Genomic DNA, 9,032 nt, shown 5'->3' on the forward strand with positions numbered 1-9,032 from the left:
TGTTTTCTAAGCCAAAACAAGGCTTTGTTTTGGTCCACTTTATAAATCCTTGAACCCAACGGCATCTCTGACATTTTTATCTTCAAATTGGAAACAAAGTCCAGTGGATTGTTTTTTAACATTAATGTTTTTGGAATGTCAATGACCTGGATGACTGAGAATCTTCACCAGCATATTTCATGAAACAGTCTTTTGAATCATCTATACATTATTTTAGATCTTATTTATACACTAGTGTAAAAGTATCACCTCAAGCCTTTGATGTTCATTTGATAAGATCATTCATGTTCAAAACATGAAAAGCAGGGGCAAATGACCCAGACTTTTAATAATGCAAATTGGTGATGACTTTTTCATCATCAATCATCTGAGTATTTTTAAGTTCTGGTTTGCATATTTGTGAAAAAGCAGCTGAAGTCCAAAGAAAAATTATAACAAGCTTTGAGAGAGCTTGAAGAAAAGTCTGGGGCACAGGTGGTAAAAACTGACTTAATTAGATTAATCTTCTGTCCCTCTGACTATAGGATTTTTAGTTGTTTATTTATTTATTATTATAATTATTATTATGCCGTTAGTTCCCAGAGGTAATCAACTGTAACAAACCTGGTCAAACTCTGAATCCTAACAGGCATATTCACAGAACTAATCGACACATGTACACTATGACCTAAAGGCTATGTCTGTCAATGACATTTCATTAATTAACTACCTGACGTCACCATGTGATTACTTTGCTACGCAAACAAAAATCCGCTCAGGAGGTTTGTCTTACCTGCAGCGACGAGGCGTCCTCAATCCGCAGGTTTATGCACGTTTCATTTTTACATATACCTGAAGGTCCCAGGGAATAAAAAGCCTCCGAATTGAAATAAAATAAAGGTTTTAATAAACTTTATCTTCAGCGTTTTATGCGCCCTGAAGTGTTGGGTCCGATTTAGGGCTCATTATGTTTTACGCACGGACATTCAGTGCAGGAAATGAACCGCCTGTCACAACGTCACATGCCTGACGGGTAGGAGTTGGCTACCATCAGAAGTGCTGGTGGAGCTTCAGTTTATAGATAATATTGCCTTGTCATAGACCCTAGACAACTAGGGTTACCAACTGCCTGAAAAAAAAAAAAGGACACCTCATGTGCATCCGATTGCCTTTACCCCTCCTTGTGTGGTGATTTTTTTTGCCCCCCTTTGTGTGAAACATCATTTGTCCTAGTAAGAATAACATTTGAGATATCTGAAATGTTAATCTTAGATAGGATGCATACTATTAAAGATATCTGAAACACAAACAAATATATGTTAAAACGGCCACTTAAAATGAGTAAAGATTTGTAGATATCTGAAATGTAGTTCTTACCAGTACACATTTGAATGCAGTGAACTTCAAATTCAATTTCTACTGATAGAAATTTAATTAGCGATATCTAAAATACAATTCTGACTAGGAGTATTGTAATTATTACTAGATAGAATTCTTTAGTGCTATCTATAATAGAAATGTGACTAGTCAGCCTGCCTATTTTATGTTTTAACGGAGCAGGTTATTCAAAATCCAAATATAAAAAAAAAAAGTCCAAACTAACAGGAAACCAGGAGTCCAAAAATCAAAAAGAGTCAAAACGAACCAGAAACCATGGAGACATCAGGGTGATAATCACAAGGAGGAAGGCTCAGAGAGACGGAGTTGGAGGTAGTATGTCGAGGAACCAGCACTGCAGAACTGCACAGAGAGAGTATTTATGGGAGACTGAAACAAAGGGAGAGCTAACGAGCAGCTTGGGAGCAGGTGTGAGTAGAGCAGAAACAAGAAAGGAGCAAGGGAAAAAAGGAGAACTGAAAATAACCAGAAAACACAAACAGATAAGAATGAAACCACAAAAACTAGAAAACATGGAACAAGGTAAAACAGAATACACAAAAGAAAACATAACAGAACCAAGACTATAACAAATTGTCAGGGACCTGAAACCCTGGACCCAATATTCAACAGACAGATCTGGATGATTACCAAAAGACTTTATTTAAAAACAGCGTGCGTCAGTGCATCAGCTGGAGCGGATAAGCCGAATCCTCTGTGGAAACAGAAACCCAGGTCAGTGACTAAGAATAAATGACAAGTAATGGCCAAGAGCTATAGTCACTGACCAGGTTCACAGTTCAGTCTGATCCCTGAGGGATGAGAGGAAATCCGCAAGGGTGATTGTCCCCCACTTGCGACGGGCGTGGCCCCCCGGAGCTCCGTGAGGTGAGCAGCGACGCCGGGGAGCAGCTGTGTCCAGAAAGGGAGATCCAAGCCGAGGTCGTAGCAGGTCCAAGTTCATTAACCAGATGATCAGAGAGCCGATGAGGTACTGATGAGGGAATCCAAGCCGTGGTCAGAAAAACAGTCCAGGTTCGGTAAGCCAGTTGCATCCAAGAAACAGTCCAGAGCTGGTCAGACCAACAGAGCAGACAGGGGCAAAGCAAAACTTGGGATCCACAAAACAGAAACAGGTTACTAACAGAATAATCAGAATGATAGTCAAACGCTAGTTACTCACACCAAACGGCAAGAATAATCTGGCACTCGTGGCTTGAAAACAAACAGCATATATAGGGGCTGGAACCAGGTGGAAAGGATAAACAATAATGAGAAAACAGGTAGAATAAAACAGGTGGGTGGAATAAGCAATCAAGCCAGCCACCAGTGCCAGGACCATGACATAAATTCACCCTAGTCAGAATTCGTTTCAGATAGGAAAAATGCTATTTTAGATATCGCAATTGTTTATTTTGACTAGAAAGAAATGCATTTGAGATATCTGAAATATACATTCAGTCAAGCTAATAGATTGGCCACTTAAAATTTGTAAAGATTTCTAGGTATTTGAAAGTTTATTCTTATTAGTACAAGTATATTTTTGGCAGCCTGAAATGTAATTTTTGCTAGCAAAAATGTAATGTAGGATATCTATATTTACAATTCTGCCTAGTAGGAATGTAGTTTTGACTAGGAAGAATCTTATTTTAGAGATCAACAGATGGAAAATTAGAGAGGACAGAGTTTCTAATAAATGTCAATACGGTCTGCCATATTAATGGGAACTGTAACGTCATTTGTACTAGTAAGAATTATATTTCAGCTATCTGAAATGTTTATTTTAGAAAGGGAGGATGCTATTTTAGATAACTGAATTGTTCATTTTGACTAGGAAGAAAGGTATTTGAGACATCTGGAACAATGTTGTAACGACACAACTATAACTATATGTAGGCAACATTATCTGGGTAGGCCTCATATGAAGTACAACACGTAAGGTTAAGGATACAGTGACCGTGTAATTATGTAATTCTCAGTAGTGTATGATCACTTTAACAATGAACCATTGTTACCTGTACTGTATATTGGCCAAAGTAGCAGCTAAACACAGCATCTGGTTTTCTACATTGGTTTATTTTTGTTGTTTTGGGTGAAGTGGATGTGTTTGGGTTGTGGTTCTTTGGTTGGCCACATCTTGTTTTCATTTTTGTAAAAAGGTAAATTGATTTCACTTTTTCAGTTTAACTCTTCATAAAAGGGAAATTCATGGATTAAAGAGTTAAAATATTGTGAAATATTCACTTCTGCTGTTTCACTCTCCAAGCAGGTTTGTACAGGACTGCACCATTGGATAATTGAAGGGGGGGAGGTTGATCTGATGTATGGTGTTTTCTATATGAAGTTTGAGTATTTGTTTGGGTTAAATTGAAATATTTGTTTTCTGTATTTATTGGTAAAAGTATTTCTTAATTAGCTGTTCGTTTAAACCAAATTTTCCTTTTCTTCTTGTTATGTGAAGCTGAACATCCTTTTAAAAATGGTTTCTTCCAATTTAGTTCCTCCTCTATATAAGAAACATGTCTGCCATTGTTCTGTGGTTGGTGTGGTCTGGTTGATATCCTGCAACAGGAAAAAAATTTAAGTTTTGTCAGCTGAAAACTCTTCAGAGAATGTACTTCTTTCAATCAGTTTGGGTCCCACCTCCAAGACTGCTTGGCCTCCTGACAAGCGTGTGACAATCACACATCATACACAGAAAAATAGTGACTGAGTACCTTGAATGCAACCATTGGTGACAGCGCACCTTCACATGTTACAGAAATCCCAAGTTCCAAAGACTAATTTCAGGGAGATGGTTATCGAACCTGCCATGTGTTGCGGTATAAATACAGTCCAGTGCAGTCAGTCACTTCAGTATCAGGTCGATTTAAGAGGAATTTTTCGCATCATTACATCTGTGAGGAGACGTCCTAGTCTACAATTGCGTAGGAGGCCTACCAGCTGTCAGTGATGGCACCCCTAACAGGTCATGGGCCCGTAAGCAACTGCTGTCTCTGCTTACCAATATTACCGATCTGCAATATATACTCAGTCAAGCTAATGAATGTCAAATTGGCCCACCATAATCTCCCGCTATCTTCTCCGTGAGCGACACTTGGCTCGACCAATGGGATCAGGATATTCTGGATCGCTAAATATATGTTTGTCAGCTCACTGGTCACAGCACAGGACAGGGCCCGGGAACAAGTTTACCGTAAGTTTTGTATCTCAAGTGTCCCTTTTCTTCATGCTGATGAAGGTTCTCAGTCATCCAGGTCATAGTCATTCCGTAAAAATTAAAAAAATATCCACTGGACTTTGTTTCCAAGATTTGAGGATGTTTCGCCACCTCTCCAGGAAGCTTTCTCAATTCAAATTTGAATTGCCGCTGAAATACTATTATTTAGTCTGACATGTATTCTATGTTACCTGAAGATAAGAATGTGGCCTTTCTGTATGGAAGTGAATCTCTGAGTACCTGGAACCAAGCACCTGTACTTGTCTGTGAGAGTGCACTTGTGCATGTAAAATTTATCCATAGAGAAAATGCTCAATAGTGGTTGTGGAGAGCCGAAGAGGCGCCCCCCCAGAGCACTGAGTCCAGCACCGGGCGACCCAAAGCCTGAGATGCCCAAAGGTACCCCAAGAGCGAAGGCACCAAGGAGGGGCCAGCCCAGGAAATCAGACACCCACCAAGGGAGGAGGAGAGACATCCCCGAGGAAGTCCCCCAGCCATACCAAGGCCGGAGCCACGGGGACGAGTCCACGGGCTCCGCGGGCAGCCAGCCACCCTGAAGTGAATTTGGCCCTGGGCCCCAGGGATTCGAGGCCCCAGGGGTGCCCGACCCCCAGACAGGAGCCCCAGCAAGGCCCGCGGAGAGGCCGCCAGGAATGAGCCAGCAGCCACCCGGGCATCCATCCCCAAACCCCGAGCTCCACTAGTGCACCGGCAAGCCCCGACGCCAGCCAGCGGAGGGAGAGCAGGACGCGCTTAGCAGAGACTTGAGATGTGTTTTGGGAGAGGGGGCAGTTCAGACCCCAACCTGGGAGATAAAAAAGAAGGTACTCAGTCTCAATCACGCCTTCCCACCCTAGTGCCCCCACTCACACCACAGAAAAAAAACAAAACAAAAACGCGGACACACATTCACACATAACACTCACATGCAATAATACCAGGACCAAAGACCCGGCGGCACCAGTGGTTGGTCCAGGGATTATCGGATGACCCAATAACCAGCCACTACACACCAATCCTGCCAACCTTTGGGGAGAGCAGAAATGACAGCCCCACCACCAGCAGGCCACCTAGGCCCCGCAGCTGCCAAGACCACAGACCAGGTGGCTTGCTCTTCCTCCAGGCCCCAGACTCTGGGTGGCAGCCGAGGAACAGGGGTGTGACAAGACCCCGATCCTCCCTGCGCCTGCTCAAATGTGGTGTTGTTGTGTGTTGCTCTCAGATGAACATTAAAACTTGGAGTACCAAAAGGGGGTGTCCAGCACAGTCCACCCCTACCCCCCCCCCCCCCAGGAGATAGGCGGTGCCAGCGAACCACCCTATTTGACATCCCAGAACCCTCAGTGTCTAAATGCGAGAGGGGATGGGGGGAGCCGACCGTGGTGAGGCCCATAATATAAGCCCCCCCCGGATGCCCCTTGACCCCCACCCCCCAGAAAATGCCCTACATAGATGTGTGTTGTCAAAATGTTGTAGATGGAAGTGTCTAAAATGCAAAATAAAATTGGGGTGGGGGACGTCATCAGAAGGTGGGGCCCTCCAGTAACGACCCCCTCCCCAAAAACCTACATGTGTGGCAGTGTGATGGAGCAGGCAGGGGGAGGATTCCGGGGATGGGGAGCAAAGGACTGGGGTGCTTACTGCACTCCCAGGGAGCCAGCTCCCCCACTGACTCCAATAGGCACCCCCGTTCCACGAGAGCACCACTGGAGAGGGGTGCCCCACCAGCTCACCACCATAGCCCGGAGGCCAGGGACCAGCGGCAGGACCCACCAGCCAGCCGGCCACATCACCACCCATGCCCCATCCTGTCCATCCACAAATAAATAAATAAATAAATAAGGGGGGGGACACAACCCCGACCGGCTAGCCCATGCGCAACACACAGAGCCCCCACCCCGGATGAAGCCCCACCAGGGAGCCAGACCCGAAGCCCTTCTAAAGTCCTCTTCCCTCCATCACCACCCCCCGCCCCCCCTCCGGAGATGTGATCCCTCCCCTACATTAACATTCAAACCTCTCACCACACAAGTGACAAAACGTTGCTTGTGTGGTGAGTGGTTTGAATGTTAATGTTAACGTCCAGGCCAAGATCATTCTCACTCCCCCTCCCTCCCCTTCCCCCACTAGCAGAGTGCAAACCCCTGAAGGTGTAAGCATCTGACATAGGTGTTAATGTCCGTGCCCCCCCAGCCCAACAGGCCCAAGGCCCCCCAGCACACCAGAGGCCGGTCGACACTGGCCCAGACCCCAAGCAGCAATCCCCACAGAACCCTAACCCCCGACGCCCCACCGGGGCCCCCGCCCGAGGGCAACGCGCCCCAGGGATCCCAGACCCCCGGACCCACCCAGCAGCAGCACAGTTACCAGGTCAGTAGCCCACGTCCTCCACCAAGGAACCCCCCAAGAGTACCGCATGTGGCCGCCATAGGACCCCCAGGGCTTGACCCGCCATGCCCCCCACTCCGAGCGCCCCCTGAGCCCTCCAGGACCCAAGGACCCCTGAACCAGCCCCCGCACCCCAGAGATTTTACAACCCAGGCACAGTGATTGGTCCTTACATACCTGTACCCAGAACCTCTGAACCAGTGTGCATAACCACAACGCGTGGATATAATTATCAAGTTGATTGCCTGTGCACTGTGGACAGATAGTAGATTGCGCAAAACCAATCTTGAATAATCTTTGACCTGTATAGTGCACTCCGTGGAGGATTTTGTATTGTATTAATTGTAAATTGGGGTTTCTAGTCATGTTAAAAGTTCTTAGACATATCTGAGCCCAGATGTTTTGTTCAAAGCTGACTGATAAATCCTCCTCCCATTTACTAATAGGAAGTGATATTGTATCATCCAGTTTAGTCAGTGTCCTGTATAATTTAGACAGTAGTTTGGGTTGGTTTAACTCTAGAAACTCTGATATTTTAGTTGGAATTTTAAACCTCCATCAATATGCTTAAATTTATTTCTAATTATAGCTTTAATTTGCTCATATTCTAAGAATTTATTTTGGTTAATGTCATATTGCAAATTTAATCCAGCAAATGTGATAAACTCCGTACCTTCAAATAAATGATCCAGATAGTTAATACGTTTATTCTTCCAGTACGCAAAGTTTATCATATTATTTTTTTGTAGAATGTCAGGGTTATTCCAGATGGGTGTACGACTGCACGGGATCAGTGATGACTTTGTTATTTTAAGAAATTCCCACCATGCTGTCAGGGAAGAGCTGATGTTAATATTTTTAAAACATGGGTGCCGCTTGATATTAGAGCTAATAAACGGCAAATCTGAAATTATGATATTACTGCATATTTCCTTTTCTGTGTCTATCCAGGGCTCATCTAGGGGATTATGTTTTATCCATTTAGAGATGTATTCTAATCTATTTGCTAAGTAGTAGTGTTGGAAGTTAGGTAAATCTAGTCCCCCTCTGTCTTTAGTTTTCTGTAGTGTTTTTAAGCTGATACGAGGGGGTTTGTCCCTCCAAAGAAATTTAGAGATGGAAGAATCTAGAGATTTAAACCATTCGGGTGATGGTTTATTTGGGATAATTGAAAATAGGTAGTTAGTTCTGGGTAAGACCATCATTTTAACTGAGGCTACCCTACCTATAAGGGAGATCGGAAGCGATTTCCATCTTTCTCTGTCCTCTTTTTTTTTTTTTTTTAAAGAGGGGTGTGGTTGAGTTTTGGTTATTCAGCTAATTTAGATGACACAGTAATTCCCAAATATTTGATATTTCCTGATTGAAATTGTAGACCTGAGGGATTCTGTAGAGAGCAATTAATTGGTAGAACTATAGATTTAGACCAATTTATAAAGTATTCTGAGACTTTTGAGAAAAATTTTAGTAATCTAATCATTTGAGAGAGGCAAGTGTTTGAGTGCTGGAGATAAAGCAATACATCATCTGCGTAAAGACTAATTTTATGCTCTATTTTCATGCCTTTTATACCTTTAACCACATTAGTTTGTCTGATTGCAGCAGCCAGAGGCTCAATGAAAATAGCAAAAAGTGAGGGGGAGAGCGGGCATCCCTGCCTGGTGCCCCTCTGGAGACAAAAACTGGAAGATGTTTGATTATTTGTCCTGACACAGGCTGTTGGGAAGCTGTATAATATTTTTTTTAACAATTTATAAAAGAATTGCCAAAGCCAAATTTATGTAGAGTAGCAAATAAACATTTCCAGTTTACTCTATCAAATGCTTTTTCTGCATCTAAAGCTAAAATATAGGATTTAAGATTTTTGCTGTAGGAATAATCTTTTAAATTCAGCAGTCTGCGTGTGTTAGCAGCTGACTGCCTTCCTTTAATGAAACCAGTTTGATCTGGGTGGATTATGAGAGGAGTGACAGATTATTTTAATATCCACATAAATTAAGGATATCGGATGATAGCTGGTCGGAAACATAGGATCTTTGCCTGGCTTAAGCAGGAGACTAATTGTGGC

The sequence above is a fragment of the Cyprinodon variegatus genome, unplaced genomic scaffold (assembly GCF_000732505.1).
Source record: "Cyprinodon variegatus isolate N-32 unplaced genomic scaffold, C_variegatus-1.0 Scaffold164, whole genome shotgun sequence".
NCBI lineage: Eukaryota > Metazoa > Chordata > Actinopteri > Cyprinodontiformes > Cyprinodontidae > Cyprinodon > Cyprinodon variegatus.